Below are 4,685 nucleotides of genomic sequence, written 5' to 3' on the forward strand. Positions count from 1 at the left end.
GCTGAGGGACAGCGCCCAGGCCCAGATTTCAGGCCCCAAAACCGGACCCCCCCCCCAAAAAAAAAAGAAGATCGTGGGTTTGAACCCAGTACCATATACATAAAAAACAGAAGAAGAGCTAGGCACTGGTAGTTCATGCCTGTAAACTTTGCTACCAGGAAGCTGAGATCTAAGGATCATGATCAGCCAGGGCCAGGAAGATCGTGAGACTCATCTCCAATTAACCACCGAAAAGTTGGAAGTAGAGCTGTGGTTCAGGTGGTAGAGCACTAGCCTTGGGCATACAAGCTCAGGACTGTGCTCAGGCCCTGAGTTCAAGCCTCAGACTGGCATACACATAGGAAAAAAAGGAACAAAGACAAATATCAGTGAGGTCTCATTAGTTTTTTTTTTTTTTCGTCATTCGTGGGGCCTGAACTCTGGGCCTGGGTGTTGTCCCTCAGCTCCCCAGCTCAAGGCTAGCACTCTACCACTTGAGCCACAGTGCCACTTCCGCCTTTTTCTGCTTATGTGGTGCTGAGGAATCAAACCCAGGGCTTCATGCATGCAAGGCAAGGCTCTACCACTGAGCCACCTTCCCAGCCCCATTTGTTTTTTTTTTTTTTTTTTGGTCCAGTCATGGGGCCTGAACTCTGGGCCTGGGCGCTGTCCCTCAGCTCTTCAGCTCAAGGCTAGCGCTCTACCACTTGAGTCACAGCGCCACTTCTGGCTTTTTCTGTTTAGGTGGTTCTGAGGAATGGAACCCAGGGCTTTATGCATGCTAGGCAAACACTCTACCACTAAGCCACATTCCCAGCCCTCTTTGTATTTTTTCTTGATTCTCACCATTGACTAAGTAAAAAATAATTATATATATATATATATATATATATATATTTTTTTTTTTTTTTTTTTTTTTTGGTCGGTCATGGGGCCTGAACTCTGGGCCTGGGCGCTGTCCCTCAGCTCTTCAGCTCAAGGCTAGCACTCTACCACTTGAACCACAGCGCCACTTCTGGCTTTTTTTTTTTGCTTTTGTGGTGCTAAGGAATCGAACCCAGGGCCTCATGCATGCAAGGCAAGCACTCTACCACTGAGCCACCTTCCCAGCCCATAATTAAATGTTTTTTAGGGTTTTTTTTTTTCCGGTCAATATTGGGGTTGAACTCGGCCTCCAGTTTAGGCAAGCATTCTATTGCCTGAGACACTCCCCCCCCCCCCCCCCCAGTCCATTTGGCTTTAGTAATTTTTCAGATAGTATTCCAGCTTTTTCCTGAAGCAAGCCTCATACCAAAATCTAGTTTACTATATGTCTTTTTTGCCAGTCCTGGGGGCTTGAACTCAGGGCCTGGGTGCTTTCCCCGAGCCTCTCTGTGCTCAAGGTTAGCAATCTACCACTTGAGCTACAAACCACTTCCAGCTTTTTCTGTTTATGTGGTACTGAGGAATAGAACCCAGGGTTTCATGCATGCAAGGCAAGCACTCTACCACTAAGCCACATTCCCAGCCCATACTACATGTCTAATGTAGCTGAGATTACAAGCATGTGCTACCATGCTCAGCACTCTTAAGAAAATTTTAGAGACAGTCTGAGTCCGTCTGTTGGTTCTGGTGCCTATTCAACACTATGTATATAATCAATCATCTATCTAGTTTCCTATCTACAACTTACATAGTTGTTAATATTGGCAAGGTAAGTTTTATGTGTTACTAGTGACAGTTCACATATCTCTATGCTTATAAATAAATGCATGTTATATTGTTATTAAAAAGGTATAGCTGGTTTGGTGTCTAAGTATGATGATAAGATAAGGAAACTCATGGAATGATATGGAAGGGGATGGTAAAAGTCACAGCAGTACAAAAGATTAATCTGGCTAAATTATAATATGTGTACTTGTGAAATCCCTTTTATTTTGGTGGGTCCTGGGGCTTGAACTCTGGGCCTGGGTGCTGTCCCTCAGCTTCTCAGCTCAAGGCAAGCGCTCTACCACTTGAGCCACAGCACCACTTCCGGTTTTCTGGTGGTTAATTGAAGATAAGAGTCATGGATTTTCCTTTGTGGGCTGGCTTTGAACCGCAATCCTCAGATCTCAGCCTCCTGAGTTGCTAGGATTACAGGCGTGAGCCACCTGTACCCTTTGTACAATTCTTTTTTTTGTCAGTCCTGGGACTTGAACTTAGAGCCTGGGCACTGTCCCCTGAGCTTCTTTTGCTCAAGGCTAGTGCTCTAGCACTTGAAACACAGCTGGCTTCTGGTGGTCAATTGGAGATAAGTGTATCACAGGCTATATTTGAACCATTATCCTCAGATCTCAGCCTCCAGAGAAGCTAGGATTATAGGCATGAGCCACCAGCACCTGGCAAAAGTCAATATATTTAAAAACTAGTGGAGGTTAACTGTTGGATGTAATATCAATATAGGCTGATCAGTAAAAACCTAACCAGGGAGCTCAGGGGGGAAATCCAAACATAATAAAACAACAGCAACCCAAAACAAACAAAAAACAAGTTTGTCTGAGGGTGGCTGAGCTCCTGTCCAGGGTTGAACTTCCTGAGGAAGGACTTTAAGGGGAAATATATTAACATAGCTCAGCCAAGTCATTAAGCAAATAAAGAAGCAAACAAGCCAATGATAACAAAAAAAGGACAAGTCAGTTGTTACAAAATAGTACCTAAAATGTCAATGTTCTGTTTTAAGAGGGGGAGGGGATAAAGGATAGTTGTCCTGAGATTGATCAGGATCCACTCTATATGTGTAGGGAAATGTTAAAGTGAACTCTTCCTATATGTATGCTAATAAAAATAAATATCTAACTTTGCATAAACATTAAAGGCTCAAATGGTAGAGCATTTGCTTAGCATTTGCAAGACCTGAGTTCAAATCTAAGTACTTGGGGTTGAGGATTAACACAGTGAAATTGTACTTGCCTGGCAAGTGCAAGGCTGTGAGTTTAGCCTTCAGCTCTGCAAACAAACAAAAACCCCAAAAAACAAAACAAAAAGGCAAGAGTAAGATCTGAAGATTATGATTCAAAGTCAGTCTGAGCAGGAAAGTCCATGAGACTCTGATCACCAATTAACCACAAAAAGCCAGAACTAGAGCTGTGGTCCAAGTGGCAGAGCTAGAATTTGAGCACAAAAACTCAGGGACAGGGGCTGGGAAGGTGGCTCAGTAGTAGAGCGCTTGCCTTGCATGCATGAGGCCCTGGGTTCGATTCCTCAGCACCCCATAAGTAGAAAAAAAAAGCCGGAAGTGGCACTGTAGCTCAAGTGATAGAGTGCCAGCCTTGAGCTGAAGAGCTGAGGGACAGTGCCCAGGCCCAGAGTTCAGGCCCACGACCGGACCCAAAAAACAAACAAACAAACAAAAAAACCCTCAGGGACAGGGCTGGGAAGGTGGCTCAGTGGTAGAGCACTTGCCTTGCATGCATGAGGCCCTGGGTTCGATTCCTCAGCACCATATAAAGAAAAAATCTGGAAGTGGCACTGTGGCACAAGTGGTAGAGCGCTAGCCTTGAGCTGAAGAGCTGAGGGACAGCGCCCAGGCCGAGTTCAGGCCCCACGACTGGACTCAAAAAAAAAAAAAAAAAAAAACAAAAAAAAACCTCAGGGACAGCACCCAGGCCTAGAATTCAAGCTCCAGGACTGGCAGGCAAAAAAAAATGAATCAAGAAAAATAAAAGAACAACCTGGATGCCAATTGCACATGCCTATAATTCTAGCTATTCAGGAAGCTGAGAACTGAGGGTTGCAATTTGGAACTAGTCTGGGCAGAAAAGTCCATGAGACTCTTTATAGCCAATGAACTAGCAAAAAGCTGCAAGTGGAGGAATGGATCAAATGGTAGAGCACTAGCCTTGACTGAAAAACCTAAGGGACAGTACCCAGGGCCTGAGTTCAATAACCAGTACTGGCACCAAAAGAAAAACAAACATAAAACCCAACACATAAACCTCCTAAGAGAAGTTTTCCATTAATGGAAGCTGCATCACAACTTCCTGTTCTATCTTTTTCAAGGGTGGTAATTACTGGATCTCCAGAGAGAAGATGATCCATACCTTGTTCTGTATAGGTATCTGTACAGTCACCATATCTTTGAGTGAATTGTACTAACAAGTGCCCACCCTGGTGTGCTTCAAGAGATACAAAATATGCTTTAAAGTTTCTTTCATAGCCACCAAAGGGCAGTCATTTTTTGCCAGTCCTGGGACTTGAACTCTGGGTCTGGGCACTGTCCCTAAGCCTCTTGTGCTCAAGGCTAGTGCTCTACCACTTGAGCCACAGTGCCACTTCTGGCTTTTTCTGCTTAAGTGGTGCGGAGGAATTGAACCCAGTGTCTCATGCGTGCAAGGCAAGCATTCTACCACTGAGCCACCTTCCTAAGCCCCCTGAACTTCTTTTACTCAAAGCTAGCACTCTACCACTTGAGCCACAGCACCACTTCTGGCTTTTCCTGAGTATGTGGTACTGAGAAATAGAACCCAGGGCTTCATGCATGGCAGGCAAGCACTCTACCACTAAGCCACATTGCCAGTCTGCTGAAATGACCTTTTATTAGCTTCTTTCAATTGTCTCACGAGACTTTGCAACTCTAATATTCTGCTGACTTGTGTAGAGGGCAATCCTTTTTTTTTTTTTTTTTTTGGGTCCGGTCCTGGGGCCTGAACTCTGGGCCGGGCTGCTGTCCCTCAGCTCTTCAGCTC

This window comes from Dipodomys spectabilis, unplaced genomic scaffold, assembly GCF_019054845.1.
Source record: "Dipodomys spectabilis isolate Male_0828 unplaced genomic scaffold, ASM1905484v1 ptg000492l, whole genome shotgun sequence".
Lineage (NCBI taxonomy): Eukaryota > Metazoa > Chordata > Mammalia > Rodentia > Heteromyidae > Dipodomys > Dipodomys spectabilis.